Below are 22,843 nucleotides of genomic sequence, written 5' to 3' on the forward strand. Positions count from 1 at the left end.
AAGTCAGACTCACTCCATACCTCGAACAATAGTTGGTTTCTGACGATTTCCTGATTAAACATATGGTCAGAAACTCTGTTCCTGAATTTAGCACACAGTTGCTACATTACATTGGCAATATAGGTGCAGAATTAACACGGCTTTGGCCCTGATTTAGATCTAGGCAGACTCGTTACTCCGACTCAGCAGTGACGGATATCCTGTCTGCCGAAATATAATTCCCATAGGATAAAATGGGATTTATATTTCTGCAGACCATCTATCCAGCACCGTTGTGACGGAGTAAGCCTTCAATCGAGATCAAAAACAGAACCTTAGTGTCGGTGCAGAGTCACAAAAAGCTACATAAATCAGTGCAAAGTCTTGAACTTAGATCAAGATTTGCATTGGAGAGTAGCCCTATAGTAACTCAAAGAATGACTCATGAGTGCTACATGGACATTCCCATGCAACAACCCATGGATTTTGACACAAACACCTACCTGCTAAAAAAGGTAGGCAGAGCATTTTGCCAACAATGTATGTCTCCTCGAGGCAGGAGTAATGTTTGAGAAAAGTTTTCTTTTCTCAAAGCTTTTCCAATTTTGCATTTGTACTGAAAAGTAAACCACGCATACCAAGTTAGGAACATTTAAAACTTTGTCTGAGCCCAACATTTACATGAAGTATTCTCACTTTACACTGATGTTAAAGTCGCTTGATTTTGAGTATATTTCTGAACTATATTCAAACAAGAAAATGCGCTGTGAGTTTTTCCTCTTTCTACACTCCGGCACAATATGATTTAAAGAGGGAGTCTATATTACTACACATAGTTCAAGAAAATCAGGTCACTGAAACGTAACTGAAATTTTAAAATGGATTACACAAATGAGCTCAGTTAGCAAAAGGTTGCTTCACTGCATTATCCTAAATCCCATCCCATCTTCATTAACTCCTGTGCTCCTGTCTACCTCGCTGTCCAAAAAACTCAGGGCTCTTAAGATGCTTGTGTGTGTGTGTGTGTGTGTGTGTATGTGCGCACGCGTGTGCACGTCTGTGTGTTCCTTCTAAGTAATATCAAATAGGTAACAAGGGCTCATGGATGTCGATTCATCAAATTGCATGGGGTAGCGGAAGAGACGTCATGTGACCCCCGCCTCATGTCACAGGAAGTGACATCATATGAACTTTGACCTGGAAACATCACAGGACGTGACATCACCTGCCCTTTGACCCATTCCAATGATGTCACAGGAAGTGACATCACAAGGCATGTGGCCTGATGACATCACAGGAATTGGCATCATGTGACCTTTGGACTTCATAAAATTTAAGGAAGCGACATTGCATGACCTTTGGTTGATGCTATCACAGGAAGTGATGCATCTAACATTTGGTTACTTACATCACACACAGAGGCTGGAACATCTCTACAGATACAAATGAAGTACCTATAAAAAGACATACTTCAAATCCTATTGAAAATGCATCGACATACATTGTTTCAGGCAATATCGTCAGATATATAATTAAGATAAGGTAGCATTGATTAAGAACCTATCAAATAGTGTAGAGCAATGTAAAATATGCTAGTCAAATTGAAAGCAACCATTATCAATATTTTAAATAACTTATAAAATGGGAATGTTGACAGGTCTATAACGTTCAAAATAAATTCACTTTATCATTTGTTTTAGAAACTAAAAGTACCATGTAATTAAATCTCTGTCTTAGAACTTAGATAACAGAGCTATTTAATGCAAGTCAAATTCTCCCAGCAGCCTTTCTTGTCATAATATGGTGTACATATTTCTAAACCTGTGGTGCCATTGAAACTTTCCAGGTTTACTACCATTAATTTCTTCTACAGAAAACATGCACATCACTTGTACAGTACTTGTGTTGATAAATAATATGTTTTTTCTGCATTAGCATACCTTACTAGCAACAAACATCGTATCTAACAGCCAGAATGTCCAAAAGCATGAATGCTTGCTTTACAAATGATGATGTTACAGTCTGCATTTTAAAATGACTCCATTAATCACTGCTCCAAAAGCAAAACTTTCCACATTTTCAAAATCCATCACTCACACATACAGAGAAAATGAATCATACAAGTGTAATTCAGTGTAAAGAAAATGTTACATAAGGCAAAGGAGACTACAAGGTGTAGGATTCACGTCATCCATACTGATCGGCACTTTTTAAGGGTGCTTTGTCTGGAGAACCACACATTCTAGATTCAGAACATACAGGGTTAGGGTTGACATTAATAATAATAATTTATTTCTACCCAAATAAAACATGCTCAGCCGCATCAGGATAGAAATACTGGGAAAAAACATAACTTTCTAACCTGTACCATGCAGCGTCCATGCAGCTCATAGATGGCAGTTTATAGCTAACTGTGCTAGATTACGATTTTAACCTATGAACTGCACAATAACAACAGAATCTCTGTGACAAAAGCAGTACCCCATAGATCTCTCCACATAAAATATTGTCCTTTGATTTGCATGGTACACGTTCTTTGCAGCAGGCATGTTAACCCTCTGTGCTACCTTAGATAAGTGAAAACTGTCACTAGACAAAACTCCCATCTCTCGCCAGCAGGTACATTAATAAATCACCAGAGTTACCTTGACACTTTTATTGTTGCCCAAAAACAGCTGAATATGCAAGGAACTTTGCATTGTTTTTAAAACTGCTGTACTGCTACAAAACCTGCTCCACTAACAAAGCCTGACCCCCACTCTTCCATCCTTTCATGGAAACGCCTGTCTGTCTCCCGATGCCCCGGTCATTTCGGCCTTGGTGCTGTTCAAAACAGACAATGTCTTGTTGGCCAGTCCACCAGCAGGACGGGCGTGAGTTTGCTGTGGCTACACGGATGCAGTGTTCAACATAAAACAATGGCAATTAATGTGTTATTCACATTACCTAAACGGTGGCTAGACTGCTAGAAGGGTCAAACTGAAATGTGTGCACTTTTACAATCATTTCAGAAGTTTTTCAACAGGGCATTTATACATCTTTTGTCAACTCCAAAAACAGATAATCTTATCTTACTTTACTTGTTGATTCTATTAGATGTTTGCTCGGGCCTGCAGCTCAAGGGAGTCACAAGGAGCAACTCACTCACAGCCTGGTTGGGACTGGGAGTCTGTTCTCGAACTTTGCTTTGAAGTCAGTCACTCACTCTAGAGACTAGTGACACCCAGCACCTATGCCACGCAGCAGGCACAAGTCTGACTCCGACTTAGCGGTCATGCCACGTGTCACATGTTTTTTGCAGCAGGCATATTAACCCTTGGCACTGCCTTAGATAAGTGAAAACTGCTACTAGACAAAACTCTGATCTCTCTCCAGCACGTACATTAATAATGCACCAGAGTTAACTTGACACTTTTACTGTTGCCCAAAAACTGCAGAATATTCAAGGAACTTTGCTGTGCTTTTAAAACAGCTACACTGCTACAAAACCGTCTCCCCCAACAAAGCCTGCCACTCACCCTTCCAGCCTCCACTGGAAAAGCCCGCCGGCACCACCACAAAGGGAGCTGGAGAGTCGAGGCTCTAGTCGGGTCAATGTGACGACTCAGTCAGTCTCACACAACCTCACCTGCCCCACGGCCCGCCCAAGGTCTGAACGTCCGACTAAGTCAGAGAATGACAATCAAGTGAAGCAAGTCACTCACGGAACGGTCCTGAACTTGCATTGATTCTAGTCAGTCACTCTAGAGTCTTGACAACCAGCACCTACACAGCAGGCACAAGCCCAACTTGACTCCGAGGCTGTGCCATGCCAGTGTGGCTTTTAGTGACGCGCAGGGGCTGTCCAATAATTTTTGCCATGGTTCTCATCATTGGTAGCGATCGCGCGCCCTACCATATTGACGGCCCTGGAACCCAGTCAACGGCCCCAAACACTGCACCAGGCACCACACCCTCAGCTAGGGTAGGGTGCGGCAGGTGCACGCTTTCACTTACACAGCCGTGCTGCTAGCTGCAACACGTGAAGTAAATCACTGTCCATTCATGCCCAGCCATGCTGTGCGTGCTTTGTGCTCATTCGCCCTGCTTCCTGGCTCAGGCCTGCAGCGCATACATACAATGTATCAAATCAAGGACTGCGCCGGCTGGCCTGCGGTCACAATTGCAACAAATGAGAAGAGTTCTTTCCCCCACCCAGGTCCAGCCTGCAGGCCACCATGATGTCTCTGCAGGCATAGCTTCAGCACAGCAATGCAATCAAGTGCTGCTCACACTACAACTGATTTTATGCCACCGGAGTGCTTGCCAAGGCTGACAAACAGTCAGGAGTCAACAGGAAGATGACAGGGGTCGCAACTGGTGGCTTAGAGTTTGCAGTTGCTACCCCTGGTGACCTTAACTTGACGTCCATGCAAGAACGGGGGCCGGGGCTCAAGTCGCCTTCAAATTCACTTGGCACCTCGAAGTAGACAACTCCACATTATTGACAGGTACCTATGTACAAGTTTATGTAGTCTATGCCCTCCTTCCTTTCCCTGCTCAACTGTGCACAGGTAGAGGGATCGATCAAAGAGGAGCCATGCACAACCTGGCCTTTAAAGAATATATACCTGGTATCTGCCAAACCAACCCCCTGTCATCATCACCATCTCCTGCCAAATATATCAAAAAGGCATTGGCATCCTATCACCCTCCTACATCTCCCTTAACAGTTCCTTGTGCATATCTTAATACAAGAACAAATTCCGGCATCTACTGCCCTCATCCACTACCCTTCATAGCACCCACTCCAACCCAACCCAGTACTTTAACATGCATTAGCAAAGTCAATTTGGTCTGGTGCTGACTACCTGTTTTTTGGCTTTGTCATTGCTTGTTGGGAAGTGGAGGTTGCCAGGCCCTTAACCACTATAATGAAATACACTTACTAGAAGCAAAGCATTTTTTTCTTCTAAAAAAACACACTGTCATATGAAGAGAACTACATTGTATTAAAACAATGCAATAAATGGCATCCTACCAACAATGCATATTACACCCCGGCGACCCAATATGCTCTTCACTCTCGGAAAGGGAAGAGAGCTGTTTCTGCTCTGAAAGCAAGTCAGTGAGAGCCGCCTGTCAGTGTTGTCTTAATTTCAGTGCCAGTGTGGGACTAAAGAGACAGAAGAGACAGAGGTTGGTGGCAGATCACTTGCAATCAAAACACAGGCTGCAGAGCCTGGTGTTACATTGCTCTGATATCAGAGCAGAGAATACCACAGTTTAAAAATCCCAAGTACAAGCGAATAGCTTCCTTGGAAGCAATGCATTACAACAAAATGCACCACTACCCCTTAAATCGGGGCTTGCCAGGTGTTTAAATAGGTTCTGAGCATTTTCAAGCTCATACACTAGGCAAACTAATCCATATTTTAAGCAAGCCTAGGTTCTTAATTTGACAAAATACAGAGCACATTATTTGACTTCTCAAGATATCCACTTTGGAAATGCAATGTGCATATTTTAAGCACTCATGGGCCTTTTCACAAACTGCATTTTGTTTTATGTTTTTCAGTACTTACAAAATGCTATTCACAAACCTATGTGCTGAGTTTACGACTCCGCCTCTTCTATATATTTTTGTGAAGAAAGCTCGGCCCAGAGTGCAGCATCTGTGCACATGTAAGTATATATATGTTGTAAGTATTCAATGCTTACAGTTTTTTCTGTTTTTAAGGGCTGTATTTATTCCATTGCCATTTAGATGACTAATTCTGCAGTCTTAACCCCGGATGAGCTTTCCATGTTGCTCCCACCCTAAGTGGTTACCCATTCCTGATGAAGACCCGCTTTGAGGCTTAGATTGGCACCCTAGCCACCCCTTGCAGGATCAAAACGTCGACATCCAGCCTGGATTGTATAATGGTTTCACAAAGGGGCACTTACAAATGATACGATTGCCTTCCTCTAGATGAGATTGTATTTATGCTGGATAATAAGTGTATGCAAACAGGCTATTGTATAAAGGAGATGATATGCGTGATGGGTGTATTTCTTCTCTCCTTTATTTAACAAACTTCATGGATGAGCACTTTTTTCCTGAGCACCCCTTCATCTCTAGGGAGAGACCATATGTATATAGAATGTATTTATACTAGGTGTTTTTCAAAATACAGAAATATTCATACATTTAACCCCTTAAGTGCTCCCGTCGGCTGTTGGCCGTCGCAAGCACTACCTGGCGCCCCCTCCCCCCGTTTCTTCGAACGTTCCGCACTGGCGCGGAACGTTCGAAGCAGCTAAAGTGTTACATGTGTATCTCTTGTGTGTGAGGGTTAAATTTATGACAATATAACATCTTCCCCTTGATATTCAGGAGTACTACCTACCCCTATCGTCAAGTTATATGGGTTGGGGAAATTGAAATAATAAAACTAGGTCCGTTACCTCCGTAACCCTGGGGTGCAAAAAAGCGATTAATACAGCGAAACAAGCTCGGTCCTGAAACACAAGACCGATAAAAGACGTCGGAACGCCTGGGGAACACGAAGATCAGTCAAGAACGGCCGCCAGTAGCAGTCCGCAGAAGACTTGGGCAGCACACTCGCCAAGCAGACAGGGTGGGTGAGGAACCACCAAAATGGCGCTCTAATCAAAACCGAAGAGCCGTACACTTGAAGGAAGGCGCACGGAGGCGGTGTGGACATCGGAGTAAACAAGAGACGTGTATGGTGATCGCCGACACCCCGGTCGCTTCGCTCCACAACTAGTAAGTGCCATAAGAGTGATATACAGAGCTGAAGTGGCATAATGTACGCCGTACAAAACCGAAACTAGAGAGAAAGCGAAAGTACGACTGGGGGCCGCCATCTTAAAGACCAACCCGTTACTTCCTGAGCGCTGCTGGTGCGAGAGACAAGCGTAGTGCTAACGCCAATAACAAGGTACTCCGCTGAGGGTACAACCAGGAAATTGGCATTGCCGCCGAACACAGAGAAGCAAAATCAGCTACGCGTGTGAGGCGACACAGAATGCGGAACTTAACAAAGCGCAACACACGAAGAGGTGGAAACTGAAAGAGCGTCTAGTTGCGGCCATTTTAAATCCTAGACCCACCCCACAAACATCGAGCGACGCACAAAGACTGGGGACTTCCATACAAACACCTGGTCAAGCCGGGAAGGGAATTAAGCAGGCGGTCACAACAAACACAGCTGCCCCAGCGGGAACCCAAACAACCGAAGGGAGATTACTACATTGGACACAAACAAAACCGAAAGGGCTCTAAAGGGCGCCACCATTTTGTACCACACTGGGATAATAGAGGAAACCGGCGGGGTGCTGCGAGAGACGCAAGTATCATAAGTGCACCACAACACAACGAGTGACGGCCACAGCGCCCAACTACCACATAAAGGAACTGCGAAGAGCGGAGTATATCATACACGCTCAAATTGGCAAACAGGGCATCATCAACTGCAAAGAAGCTGTTACAGGCTGTCAGGGAGCTCCGGAGCACCAGCGAACGAGCAAGCAACAAGTGCAAGGCGGGAAGTCAACTAACCAAACAGTGGAAACTGCAACCTAAGACTCCCATCATTGTCTTCCACAAGGAAGCAAGGAAACAGCAAAGGAAGGGAGAATTCACAAGAGAAGACCTGGCAGGAGCAAAGACCAGAACCAGAACCATCAGGGAACCAAGCAGGTTCAGGCTGAGCCGCCAGGACACGGACAAAGGAGAGCCAATTACAAAAAAGGCACCATTAAACCCCCTTAGCACTCAACAGAAAGACGGAAGACTAGAGTGCTATCAGGTCAGGAGAGGATTTGCAGCGATGGCGGGACATTACAGTAAACTAACTAATGACATCAAGAAATACAGGAAAGACATTCCCGATTCGCCTCAAAAACAAAAAAGCGAGATAACCCTAGATTTGATCCTCAAAAAAATCAACGAAGGCAACGAGCTGGGCAAATCAACGAAACAGACAATAGACAATATGCAACTGGAATTAGCAGCCATAAGGGTGGATCAACATAAAACAAATTGCAGGATCGACGCTACGGAGAAGCGCATCAGCAACATAGAAGACGACAATGCACAGTCGAACAAACCCCTACACTCCATTGCAAAGGCCTCATCCGCCCTACAGAAGCAGCTAGCAGATCAAGGAGACCGCAACAGAAGAGGGAACATAAGACTGCTAGGAATCCCCGAAGGAGAAGAGGACAAGCCCGGCTCTTGCACCAGCTTAATAGAAGAACTGATACCACTACTAACAGGCATCAAATTCGACAGACAATTCGAAGTTGACAAAGCATACAGAGTGCCTGTACCAAACCACCTCAAGGCCGTGGCCCTTGACTAATCATCTGCAAGCCCCTAAGATCAAACCAAACTGAGGCGATCTTTGCAGTAGCAAGGAAAAACCCGAATCTAAGATGGAACAGCCACAAAATAATAATTACGCAAGACTTCTCAAGGCAAACAGTTGAAACCAGAAAGGGATTCCTAGCGCTAAGAGAAAGAATGCGGAAGGATAATGTCACCTTTAGCTTTGCGGGCCCAGCCAAAATAAGAATCACGGACAAATGGCAAACACAGATCTTCGAGGACCCCAGCGACCTCAGAAGATACCTCCAAGGCCCACCAGCAGAAGATATGGAAGCCCAAAACACTGGTGCTGGAAAAAGGAGAGCATCAACAGGCAACAGTGAAACAGAAGGAGCTAAGGAGAACTAGGTAACAAGACCTCGCCACAACTGACCACAGTTTTCATATACTGAAGAAACCATCTCACACAAGGAAAGACTAAGACTATTTGCAACTGAACTACCTCAAGTTACATCAACCTACCTCAACGACAGGATCAAGGCAAAACGCAGCGACCGCAGAAAGAAGTAGCACAACAAGAACTCCCATATATCCTTTAAGCTATCTCTGGATAGCACTGTCATCAGCCCATGGGAAGTGGGACTCAGCTCATTACAAGCCTCAGGGGAAAGGAGGGGAGGAACTTTGCTGTTGCACGCTCGTATTGCAATCAATGGGGGGGGGGGATGGGGGGGGGTGGGAGGTCCTCCGAGTACAGTTATCTGGGTTTTCCATGCTTTCCTTCTTCCTTCTTTCCTTCTCTTTCTCTATCATCTCCATCCTAGTCGCGGTCAGACACAAGCATTTACAATGCCATCACACAAGACAAATAGTACACCACATAGGGGCAACATCCAAAGAAATCCAGGGTCACCAAGCAGGGTGCCCAATAATACATCAGATCTTCACAACACTTAGAGACACTATATCTAAGGAATTACATCAATTACACACAACCAAACACCCACAACCATTATGGTAGTCTCATTCAATGTTAACCCCTTCACTGCGGCGGCTATTCCGCCGCAGTGCTAAGGGGGCGGGGCGGCCGCGCGGCGGCCGAATGCTGGTGACGGAACCGCTCCGTCACCAGCGCCAGTGGCGCTGTGCTTATGACGGAGCGGTTCTGTCATGGCCCGCCCCGCTCAATGGAACGCTCAGCACAGGCGCGGAATTCGCGCCGCGCAGGAGCGCCGAGCGGGCCATGACGGAACCGCTCCGTCATCAGCACAGCGCCACCGCAGCTGATGACGGAGCGGTTCCGTCATCAGCAGGCAAGGGGTTAAAGGGCTCAATCTCCCGGTTAAGAGGAGGAAAGCCATAGAATATCTTGGCAAAACCAAGAGCGATGTGTGCGTACTCCAAGACACCAAACTGTCAGCAGAAGATGCACAGCGACTGAAGGCTAACTGGATAGGCCAATCACTATGCTCGCCAGCGGTTCACAAAAAAAGGGGAGTCATTACACTTATAATCAAAAAATCTAGACTAATAGTACAGGACAACTACGCTGACGAAGATGGGAGAATCCTAATTACCAGTGTCAAGAGGGGGGAGGACACGATACACATTGCCAACATATATGGACCCAACTCTGAAGATTCCACAAGACGACCTCCTAATAGTAGCTGGCGACCTCAACCAAGCACTAGATAGCACAATAGACAGACACCCACAAAGAGCCAGCCACGGCTCACCAGGACAAAACATCCTAGGGAATCTATGCGCCAAGCTCAACCTAAAAGACCCATGGCGACTACAACACCCAGATGAAAGAGACTACTCCTTCTACCCTAACCCTCACAACTCATATAGTAGAATTGACTACATTCTAATCTCCGCACCCCACACCCACCTCATACACCACACAGAAATTGCTCCTAGAACAATATCAGACCACTCACTCATCAGTCTAACACTCAGGGGGAGACACAACGAACAGCCTAGCCGGAGGTGGAGATTCAATAGCGACATCCTTAAGAACCCGAATAACGTGGCCGAAATAGAGGAGACCATAAAGGAATACCTAGGTTTCAACGACAGCCCAAGCACTGACAGAGGCACCCTTTGGGATGCCCTTAAAGCCACAGTCAGGGGAAAAATCCTTAGCATCAAGGCAAGAATGAACAGAGAAAGAAACAAAAAAATAACAGACCTCGAAACTCAAATTAAAGACCACGAACTTAGAAGACAAAAACACCTTGACAGAATTAACCAAGAAAAAATATGAGCTTAACAGGATCCTAAGCGAAATGGCTGGTATGTGGATAAATAAATACAAAGCTATAAATCTATGTAAAGCGAACAGAGCAGGGAAAGCATTAGCCTCATACCTCAAGAGTAAACAGCGACAACACACTATTGCAGCGATAACTGACAGCGAGAAGGTATCGCAAACGTCAAACAAAGAGATCCTTAAGGTTTTTAAAGGCTTCTCGAAATGCCTGTATAAAGAAGACAAAAACCTCAAAGTAGACAAAGGGGCCAGCCTCCTAGACAGCCTTAACCTACCCAGTTTAACGGAGGTGCAGAGAACATCATTAGAACAAGATATCAAGGGGTCAGAAATAGAGAGAGCAGTGGCAAGCCTCAAAGACAATAAGGCTCCCGGGCCAGATGGTTACACAGCAGGATTCTACAAACAATTCCTCCGTCAAATCAAGCCCACAATGAAGGAGGTGTTCACTCACTGCTTCCACAGAGGGAAAATGACTGCCTCAATGACAGAGGTCAATATAATAGTCATCCCAAAAGAGGGCAAAGACCCACAACATCCACAAAATTACCGCCCCATTTCTCTTATTAATGTTGACTGAAAGATCTATGCTAAGGTCTTGGCGGCAAGGCTAAACGCGCTACTTCCATCCCTAATCCACAATTCTCAGGTGGGCTATCTCAAAAACAGGTGGTCCCAAGACAACGCAAGGCCTTTATGTCACCTAATTAACCATGCCTCCTCTAAAAGCGAACAAGCAGTGATGATAGCACTGGATGCCGAGAAAGCATTCGACAGAGTGTTGTGGCCCTTCCTTGACCAATGCATGCGCAGGTTTGGTCTAGGAGAAAACTATAGAAGAATGGTGATGGCACTATATAATGAACCAAAAGCCCGAGTAGTAGTCAATGGGTGCACCTAAGAGACGCTACTCCTAGAAAGAGGCACGAGACAGGGGTGCCCACTATCCCCAGCACTCTTCCTACTCTCCATAGAACCACTGCTGTGCATGATTAGAACCAACTCAGAAATAAAGGGAATCCAAATCAAGGGGAACACAGTCAAGTTAGCTGCTTCGCAGATGACATACTCACCACTACAGAGAACCCAGGACACTCAATAGCAGCCCTAATGGCTACCATTGAGGAATATGCACAGGTCTCGGGCTACAAACTCAATAGGGACAAATCAGAATGCAAACCTCTAAACGTGCACACAACCAAGGCAGTACTAGGGAACTCAGGCTTAGCATGGCAGAAAGGAGCTTTGAAATAGCTTGGGCTACACTTTGAGAGAGATCTCAAAACAACACTGGACCACAATGAAAAGACTTTTCTAAATAAAGTGAAAGAGAAACTGGGAATCTGGACACCAACGTTTGTCAGTTGGTGGGGCAGAGTTGAAACAATAAAAATGATGATAGCACCAATGATTAACTACATGCTCAGCATGCTCCCGCTAATAACCACAGAAGACTTCCACAAAAAACTAGATACCCTGATAAACAAATTCCTATGGAGGGACAAGAAACCCAGAATAAGTCTCCAGAAACTAAGGCTGAGCAAAAACCTAGGAGGCCTCAACCTCACTAATTTCAAAACATTCCAAACGGCATGCCTAGCCAAACAAGGATTACACTGGCTTTCGCCAGGACAAGACTACACACCGGCTTGGCCAACGCTAGAAAGAGCAATCCTAAATGGTCTGGATCCCACAGCCCTACTCACAGCCAACAGACACCCCGAAGCCAACAGCACCATACTCAAAAACACTAAGAAAGCTATTTTTAAAGTGGACAAAAAAATGGAGAATAGCATTAAAAACAAATGGTGGGAATCCATTTGGTTCAACACAAGAATAAAATACAAGGACAAGATACTGGACATGAACTCCTGGTACGAACGGGGCATCTCCACCCCCAACCAACTAGAAAAACTAAGCACCCCACTCACATTCGACACCCTAAACACCTCCACAACCTACCAGACATAGATTTCTACAGCTTTCTAAAAATAAGGGTGGCACTCAACAAGGCAGATCTAAACAATGAAACCCCATCAATCCTGCAATACTCGGCTAACCTAAACAAAGTTGGCCACCAAACGTTGCATCTTTACAAACTGCTAAGCCCAACCTCAACAAAGCTAAACGACAAGACACTAGAGTACTGGGAAGGCCAGCAAAACAGGCGCTTCAATGACAAGGAAAACATTCGCCTTTGGAACTCAGTAAGCACAAACAAAGTCACACCAATCCTAGACAGACAAAATACTGGCTCCTACACAAAGCATACTGGACTCCGGCCAGACTAGCAGCCATAGTGATCCGAGACAACGACCTATGCTGGAATTGCCACAAACAAAAAGGTGACCTAGCTCACCTTCTCTTTCACTGCCCCAAAGTCGAAACATTCTGGAACAAAATAAGAGACTTCATAAATAGCATAATGGGATTCCCACTGCAAACAGACTTTGTAGGGGTAGTCGCGGCCTTCATGAATCAAGAAACACAATCTAAGGGCGACAGCGAGCTAATAGACATCCTACTAACAGCAGCAGTCAAAACAATCCTGGCAAACTGGAAAGACACAGGGAAGGCATCCTTCAAGAGCTGGTTTAACTGGATCCCCTTCCTTAGAGGAGCAGATAACATAACATCAAAACACACACCCAACTCTACCACGAAGGGAGAGATGTGGCACACCCTGGACAACTATCTAGTATCACACAAGCCAGCATAGGCAAACTACAGAGATCAACACTCTAACACACTCCCCACACATTCATGAGGTGTACTCCAGTGGGACGGCACTTAGCAAGATGCGCCAATAGTAATTGTCCGCTACTGTATCCCTCCTTTCCGACCTTTTTCTTTTCCTTCCTAGGAGGGCAATATACGAACAAGGCCAAGTCATAATACGCCTAGCCTATGACAATGTACATCAGTCTATTGCATGAGCAAGCCCGAACGATTGACGCCAATTGTAACCCCACCGGCGTAAACCTACAACAATATTGCCTTCACCATATCTGTACTGTACCTATAAAAATTTCTAATAAAAATCTTTTGAAATAAAAAAAAAAGAAATAGTAAAACTACATTATGTTTATTAATTTAACCTCATCGGCTAAGTGTACCTCCCTGAGCTGGAAGAATAGCCTAAAAATAATTATCAGGTTCCTCAGGTGTTACAAATAGGGATGGATTCTGGAAGGGAACTAGATTAAACACAAAATCCAGGAGTGGGCGTTTTTAGGAGTATAAGCTTGTAAGAAGAAATACATAAATGAATGTATATATGTATTTATTTATGTAATTATTTATTTGTGGCATTTATGATGTGCTTCACAATACACTTAGCATGAGTCTGTAGATTAACTTAGAAACCTTTTCTCACAATTTGCAGACAATTATTGCCAGTGCAGGAAATCAGGGTGATCAATCTGGATCCGAGATCTGACAAATATTTTTGAGCCAGATGGGGGATCCTTCCTGTCCCCAGTAAAATATACTGAATTTGTCCCAATATAATTGGCTGACACTGGGACACATTCAGCAACGCCCGCACGTTGACTGCTGCTTGTGAGGGGCGTTTTTATTTTCAGTTCTAGCTGGGCCCAAAGCAAAGGCATGATTCAAAGGGCCATCAGCCCTCCTTTTATTCAAGTATCATCCTAGCTGGAAGCTATCTAAAACCAAACATTTAGATGCCAATACAATGGTAGAACCAAAGGCACATAACTTATCATTTCACAGGTACCTAAAACAAGCTACAATTTAGAGACAGGTTTTTAATTTTGTTTAACACATGTAAAAGATATGCATGTACTGTAAGAATAGCAGATATATTGAGCTGTATGAGTAATTACACAAATAGTGATTTAAGTAACACTAATTTATGTGTATTTCTTTTATAGCGCTACTCATCCTAACTAAGGCTGACAGAGCGTTTCAGAGTGATTTGCATAACATGCACACATTAAATAAAGACAATAAATCATACAAGTGTGTTAATCAGTATACAGGTTATGTCACATATGACAACAAGGGTTACAAGGTGTAGGAGACATATACTGTCCTTACCGGTTGCCATTATATGTTAAGAATGCATGGTCATAAGAAACTCAAAGTCAGGATATAAAACCTAACAAAGTTGTTAGGGTTGTCTGTGCTAATATGGCTTTATTATTACCCAAATGAGCCATTTTTACCAACCTCAGGATAAGGACAGATCGATACAGAATAAGTCTCCAAACCCTTGCCTTGCAGTTTGCATGTAGCTCCTTGATGCTGGCTCACAGCCCACGAGCTACATTAGAAGAGGTGCAACTTATCTCTTTATAAAAAGTAGTAACCCACTTACCTATTTAAATAAAATACAAATCTGTGATATACTTGATGCACAACGTGCCTTCCTGAAGACACATCAGACATTATGAAACCTCTATTTTAGTTAAGTGACAGAACTGAATCCTGGTTGGGACTGTGAAGAATACTGACATGTGTATCTTTAGTGGTACGAGGTAACAGAGTGGTCTGTGGCAGAAGGCATTGTGAATATGTAAGTCATCATTTTAAACTTCCATTACTCACAATATAAGATATGCTGCTACAAAATACGCAAAAAGGTTTATGATAAAAAAAATGGTTTCAAAATATGGATTTGAGTAATAGACTGTAATAGCGCAATCTTTTTTATAACTGTCTTTTAAAAGCGCACACTTCACACCTTAGCTGGTAGCTCCCTTGAAATATCTCTGAAAAAATAAACGTGTGACCATAAAGCTTCAAGCGATTCCCTCAATTAAAGTCAGTACCGCCTTCCAATTTAGATTTTCAGATTGACCAGTTGCACAAATTTACATTTATTTCAGGGAAGCAGGACACTGGCAAGAAGGCTTGTTTAGCTTTCTGCCCTTCCTCGGTTTCCCTACACAGGAGATTCCCTGCCTTTTGTGTCAGGTGAAGCATTTCAACTGTCAGAAGTAACCCTGCCGGGACGGTCGTCTTCTTACACAAAGTAGGGGAACAGTTTTTCTAAAAATTAAAAAAAGTAGGGGGCACATCCTGCCCACACCACCAGCTGATCCGCGCCGCCAAGAAAACAGCATTCAAGGACCGGTTGGACAACAACGCACACAACTGCAAGGAACTCTTCAACATCGTCAAAGAGCTTTCCAACCCCAGCGCAGGAAACAACGACATCACCCCATCGCAAGACCTCTGCAACTCCCTGCCTTCATACTTCCACAACAAGATCGCGGACATACACAACAGCTTCAACAACCAACCAACGCACACCATGACCGAACAACCACCCCCCACCACCACCCTCCACGCCTGGACCCCGATCAGCACCGAAGACACCATCCGCACGATGAACTCCATCCACTCCGGATCACCGACCGACCCCTGCCCTCACCACGTCTTCAACAAAGCCGACGCTGTCATCGCACCCCACCTGCGAGACATCATCAACACATCCCTCGACACCACCATCTTCCCCGAGAGCTGGAAACACGCCGAACTCAGCGCCCTACTCAAGAAACCAACAGCGGACCCCACCGACCTCAAGAATTACCGCCCCATCTCGCTCCTCCCGTTTCCAGCCAAAGTCATCGAGAAGACCGTCAACAAGCAGATGGCCGCTTTCCTCGAGACGAACGGATCCCTCGACCCCTCACAGTCCGGCTTCCGAGCCAACCACAGCACCGAGACCGCCCTCATCGCCGCCACCGACGACATCCGAGCCCTGATGGACAATGGAGAAACAGCGGCCCTCATCCTCCTAGACCTCTCCGCGGCATTCGACACGGTCTGCCACCGCACCCTAGTACGGCGCCTCAGCAACGTCGGAATCCAGGACAAGGCGCTGGAGTGGATCACCTCCTTCCTCGACGGGAGAACACAGAGAGTCCGCCTACCACCGTACAAGTCAGAGGCCACCGAAGTCATCTGCGGCGTCCCCCAAGGATCATCTCTGAGCCCCACCCTCTTCAACGTCTACATGAGCCCCCTCGCGGCCATCGTACGCAAACACAACCTCAGCATAATCTCCTACGCCGACGACACCCAGCTGATCCTCTCCCTGACCAACGACCCCGCCGCCGCCAGAGCCAACCTGCACGAAGGGATGAAAGAGGTAGCCGAGTGGATGACGACCAGCCGCCTGAAACTGAACTCGGACAAGACGGAGGTCCTCATCCTGGGCTCCTCTCCCTCCGCCTGGGACGACTCCTGGTGGCCTCCCGCCCTGGGCACCGCACCCAAACCGACAGACCATGCACGCAACCTGGGCTTCATCCTGGACTCCTCCCTCTCCATGACCAGGCAAGTCAACAACGTCTCCTCGGCATGCTTCAACATCCTACGCATGCTACGGAAGATCTTCTGGTGGATCCCCACCGAGACCAGGAAGACCGTCACCCAGGCCCTCGTCACCAGCCGACTGGACTACGGCAACGCCCTCTACGCCGGGACCACCGCCAAGCTCCAGAAGAGACTCCAGCGGATCCAGAACGCCTCAGCCAGACTCATCCTCGACATCCCACGAACCAGCCACATCTCCGGACATCTGCGAGACCTTCACTGGCTCCCCGTCAACAAAAGAATCACCTTCCGCCTCCTCACCCACGCACACAAAGCCCTACACGACCAAGGCCCGAGCTACCTCAACAGCCGAGTCAACTTCTACGCTCCCAAACGCCACCTCCGATCAGCCAACCACGCCCTCGCCGCCGTCCCCCGCATCCGAAGAGCGACTACAGGAGGAAGGTCCTTCTCCCACCTGGCCGCCAAGACCTGGAACTCCCTCCCGACCGACCTGCGCCTGACCCAAGACCACCTCTCCTTCAGGAAGAAGCTGAAGACCTGGCTGTTCGAGCAGTAGCGGCTCCCCCCCCCCCAGCGCCTTGAGACCCCACGGGTATGTAGCGCGCTTTATAAGTGTCACTGATTGATTGATTGATTGATTGCCCTCAGATCCAACCCACTTAGACCACTGTTGACTCCCAATTTAGGGTCCCCGGAGTATTTTTTCCAGTTCCAGCAATGGTTACAGTTTAAATAGCCATAATTCGAGCGAGTTGTTTCCTGAATTGGAGTAAATTGGGGTCTGCTCTCAGGTGAAGAGGGGGCGTCAGTTTCTTTGTTGTAAAATCTACTTTGCAGCAAAATACTAATTTGATTGCAGAAAAACCGTGGGAAATCAATATCTTTTTATATTTCACTTAAGGTAAAAAAAAACAACGTGTACACAGGGTTGTTTTCTTTAAGACCGCCTAAATAAGCAGTGATTTTGTGTTTAAAAACAAGTTATCAATCTATACACAGAATGGAGTTATACAAAAATATTCAGAACTGCATGAATCCAGTTTTGTTCATGTTCTAATACTTTCCCTGCATATAATTAACTGCTCATCCAGCAGAGATGAGACGAGACAAAAGTGTTTAAATTAAATTAAAGTGTCTCAAGCAGCACTCAAAGTATAACGCGACCGGTTACTTCGCTTCTGTCCTGTACAGTCAATGAATACAATGTCAGCACAATACTGCACCTGCTGCTACATTGAGAGTGCCTCGGTTCAAGGATTCCTGATGCCAGGTGCAGCAAACGTGCTTTGTGTTCTTTAAGTTGGCGGCTCGCCCATACAGCTTCTACCCCCCACGAAGCCTCAAAACATTGTTCATCTAAAATCTCAGATAATGGAGAGAGGCATCCGGCGCTGCTTAGAATAATGCACCGCCAGCTTTTTTTCAGACTATTTGGCATCCTAATAGTTCTTGCCACGCTCTTTTGTTTGTCCTTCTAATTTTGCCAGCTAATCGCAGCCGAGTTCCGGCTATACAAAGTGCTTGTCAGCAAGTGCCGGCGGCGAGATGCTACACAAGCGCTGAGAGAGAAAGGGAGAGACATTATATTTGGGCTAACTTGTTTTTTTTCTGAAATGACAGACAACTTGCCCTACTTCACTGCATAAGTAGATGCGGGGCTGGGTGACGACAGCTGTCTGTCCCCGGTATGAAAAAGATGGACCAGTTAGCCTGCCTAGTAGAGTCTTGAAATGCCACCCGTCGCTGTGAGGCTGTATTAACACTGAACTCCGAGCTAGGACTCTGTGTTGTTATCACAAGGCTTCTCCTTTCACCCTCTTGCCTGCCTTTAAACTTCGCGAAGGAAAGCTCTCATGCCAGTGTGCCACCCACTGGCTCGCACACACTGCTGGCAGCGTTCTTCCTGCCCGCTGCACTCACTGCAGGCAGGAGCGCGGCGCCAGTTCACAGGGACCGCTCTGCCCACCCGCGCACCCCGCTGCCAGCGTTACCTGTGCGCCCTCTCCCCGGCGCGGGCACCCTGGCATCGGCTTACGCCGAGGTGCTGATGGTGGCCGGCTGGCGGAGGCCGCGGGAGCCTCGGCGGCTGTCACTCGCCCGTCCGTGGCTGCCCGCTCTCGGATGAGCTTCCCCGAGACTCGCAAGCACCATTTATGGCCGGCGGTTACTGAGTAATCGCCGCTGCTGGGGCCCAGGACGCCGGCTGGCACCTCTCAGCGGCACTGGGCGCCCGCTCACAAGACGCACGTCAAAGTGGCAGCTTTTTTTCCCTTTCCTCCCCCTTTCCTACTGCCGGTCTGAACCGGTTCTAGCTCGGGTTTTGCATTGTGCGAGATCAATAGCGAGCGTTTTGAAAATGAAAGCGGGCTGCGGCGAGGGGCCCTGAAAAGACCGCTGTCCCTCTCTGCCGCGGCTGCTATGAGAACATATCTGACATGTTCCCCTAGCCCCCAGCGCCCCAGCTTCCAATCCCCGCTGTCATGCACGGCTGAACTTGGAAGTTCGCCAATGCATACTTTCTGTAAACTAAAGCTCTCAAGGAATCCTGCTGCAGTCACTGCTGATTCAGGTGCAACTGGTTTCCAAGTTTACAAAAAAGCGAAATTACTGCGTGGGTTAAAGCATACTTCTTATTTGTATAATTCTTCCCTCCCAGCCCACTATTAGTGCGTCAGTCATGGCCGTGGCTTTAATTAGTGTGACAGGTGCAGTGGCACCGGGGCAGAGAAGCCTGAGGGGCCCACGTAGCACTGATTATAGCTGTGTTTTTTATTTGAACAGCAGCCAGGAGGTCCCATTGGCTTCTTTGCACTATGGCCCATGACACTCTGGCTACGCTACTGGGTATAGACGGGTCTGAATGAATCAACGGCCGCCTCAGGGGGAATAGGACATCTGGCACAGTGGTACCCATGGAACAAATTAAAAGATATGTATTACCAGTGCTGGAATGAAGGGATGTCTAGCCTGTAGAGAGCCACCCGGCCTCTGCGTAACAAAGTTGCACCCTGTAGCACTCCTCAGGCGAGATGTCTGTTGGGCATGTAGATGGAGAGGCGGTGGTTAAGGTATGCAGGTCCGGCTTCATGCAGTGCTTTGTAGGCATGTGTGAGGAGCTTAAAGGTGATTCTTTTGTTGATCAGGAACCAGTGAAGGTCTTTCAGGTGCTCAGTGATGTGGCTGCGGCAAGGGATGTTCTGGAGGAGCCTGGCAGAGGCATTCTGGATGTTATGCAGCTTCTTTTAGAGCCTTTGGGTGGTGCCATCGTAGAGTGCATTGCCATAGTCAAATCTGCTGCTGACGAGTGTGTGGGTGGCAGTTTTCTGGCATCAGTGGGGATCAACTTGTAGATCTTCAGAAGCAGGTGGAACCTGGGGAAGCAGGAAGACAAGACAGGGTTGATTTATGTTAAGGCTGTGGGTTCTGACAATGGCTGTGAGTGGGGTCATGTAGACGTTGAAGAGGGTGGGGCTCAGGTAGGAGCCCTACGGCACTGCGCAGCTGATCTCTGTGGGTTCTGAGTCAAACGGCAGAAGTCTGACTCTCTTTGTTCGGTCGCTGAGGAAAGAGCAGATCCATTCTAAGGCTTTGTCATGGATGCCGGTGTCATGGAGTCTTGCACAGAGGGTGTGGTGGCAACCCCCACTCATTTGCAAAACACTTGTAGCTCCTTCATTGTGTAGATGTACAAGTACCAAAAGTTGATTTCCATTTTTTCATGGCCTCACAGGTACAACTAACCAGAGTTCAAGTTCTCAATAATACTTCCAGAAGGCAAACAGGGAAAGACAGTATGTGCTACGTAATGGTCTGTGATATGGTAGAAGTGTACGCTAATCACTGTATGTCAAGTGCAAACGCAATTCCTATCCCACCGCTGACAATCAGTGTTAGAAATGGGGGTCTCTAGTTGGCAATGGTTTGCACCTTTGTCGAAATAGGGACCCGTCCTACTAGTCAGGATAAGAGGGATACACTACTGAAATAACCCCTGCTCACCCCTTGGTAACTTGGCATGAGCAGTCAGGCTTATCTCAGAGGCAGTGTGTAAAGCATTTGCACATAACCCACAGGAACACAGTGAAAACAATACAAAAGGACACCACACCAGTTTAAAAAAAATAACCAATATTTATCTGTGCAAACAAAACCGAAACAATGGAAGACCAACATACAGTAATCAAAAATATGCACTTTGCAAGAATGACTTTAAAATGCAGTTCCTTGAAGCCGGTAGCTCTGTCCGGGGCTACTGCGGTGCTGAAAACAACAGAATCCAACAGCTCCCGCCGACTGCAACGGTGCGGACCAGCGTCAATGTCAACAGACTCATAAACAGTACCCATTGCGGTAGCGATGTAAAGCATAGCGGGTGGTGTGGGGTTTTCAAGTCGCGGTCCAGGTAATGGCTCGGTGAAGGCCGTCCAGCGGCGTCGGTGTGAGCAGGGCTGCAGTGCGGAGTGAGGCAGTGTTCGTTGCACTGCTGACAGGTAGCAGTGCAAGCACCAGTGCCGGTTGATGGGCGCTGGCGTCAGTCGGCCCAGACTGTGGTGTGGGACGTGGCGGTACATAGTGTGGCTCAGAAGCGGTGACCTCAAACCACGGTGCAGTCATGGGTGTCGTGATCAGAGTGCAGTGACATCAGTGAGACCAGGGCAGTGGAGTGAAGCAAGGCGGTGCGGAGTGTGATGCCCACAGGCCGTATTGCAAGCAGCAGTTCGGAGGCGACTGCGGTGGTCGTTTTCGGTGAGACCAGGGTTGCAGTGCAGAGTGCGTCGATGCTTCTGCGGTGCCTGCAGGACACGGAGCCAGCAGCAGTGTCAGTGACTGTGTTAGCTGCTTTCCCGCTCTGTGGCAACTGAAATCCACGGTTCCAGAGGCGATACCCAGAGGTAAGTAAAGTCTTTGCTGTCCCTGAGACTTCGTGAACAGGAGGCAAGCAGCTCGGTGGCGTTGGCAGTCGTTCGTGTTAACACCAGGATTGCGGTGCGAAATGCGGTTGTGCATTCAGGACACGCAGCCAGCATCGGTGTCGTTGACGGTGTCGGCTGCTTTCCCCCTCTGTGGCAACTGAAACCCACTGTTCCATAGGTAGTACCCAAAGGTAAGTGAAGTTGTTGCGGTCCCGGAAACTTAGTGAACAGGAGGCAAGCTCTATTTCAAGGCCTTGGGGATACTCAGCGACAAGTGAAGAAAGATCAGTCCAGTCCTTTCACTGCCCAAGGCAGAAGCCACAACTGCAGGCCAACCCAGCAAATCAACAACACAGCAAAGGGGCAGTACTCCTCCTGGCAGTTCTTCCAGCTCTTCTTCTTGGCAGGTTCTTTGATCCAAGGTAGCTCTAAAGTTCTGAGGTCTGGACCCCAATATTTATACTCTGTTTCTCTTTTTTCTCTTGGGCAGAGAGTGTCTGTGCTCAGTCCAAACCAGCTTCGTCCGCTCTCGCCCAGCTTCCTGCCAGGAGGTGGAAACAGCATTGTCCAAGGCAGACCAGGCCCATTCAGGTGCAAGGAAATCTCCTCCTACTACTCTAAATGTGGCCCAGGTCCAATCAGACCAGCCCTGACTCATCCAGGAAAGGCAGGACACACCTCAACCCCCTCAGTGGCTGTCTGAAGAGAATGCACATCCCCAGCCCCTATCACTCCAAAGCCAGACAGTCAATCCACAACCCAGCAGAGGCACACAGGATGGCTAAGCAAGAAAATACATACTTTATAAAAAGTTGTGTTTTCAAACACAGAACTTTAACATCATCTTTACTAAAAGAGGCATTTCTACAATCTGAGTTCAGGCATACTGAACTCCATTTCTCTATCCTGTCCCTATGGGAAGATATACTTGTAAAATGTTTACAAAATATTCCCCATTCTAACTTATTGGAGATAGTCTATCAACAGTGAAACACTAAATAGACTGTATTTCACTATCAGGACATGTCACTTGCACTGGTACAAATC

General features: G+C 46.9%; 1 protein-coding gene across 2 annotated transcripts in view; it reads right to left on the reverse strand.

Moving 5' to 3' along the window:
• The window catches only part of SLC16A9 (solute carrier family 16 member 9), a 246,081-nt gene extending 226,929 nt beyond the window's left edge, over nucleotides 1–19,152 (reverse strand). Inside the window, exon 1 of one of the 2 annotated variants that reach the window (XM_086921751.1) lies at nucleotides 18,875–19,152. The gene's annotated coding sequence lies outside the window, so the exon portion shown is untranslated. Of the gene's footprint in view, nucleotides 1–18,106; nucleotides 18,219–18,874 lie in introns of those variants that run through there. The other variant, XM_086921752.1, reaches the window with a different exon arrangement.
• Between the last annotated feature and the right edge of the window lie 3,691 nt (nucleotides 19,153–22,843).

The sequence above is a fragment of the Lissotriton vulgaris genome, chromosome 5 (assembly GCF_964263255.1).
Source record: "Lissotriton vulgaris chromosome 5, aLisVul1.2, whole genome shotgun sequence".
Taxonomy (NCBI): Eukaryota; Metazoa; Chordata; class Amphibia; order Caudata; family Salamandridae; genus Lissotriton; species Lissotriton vulgaris.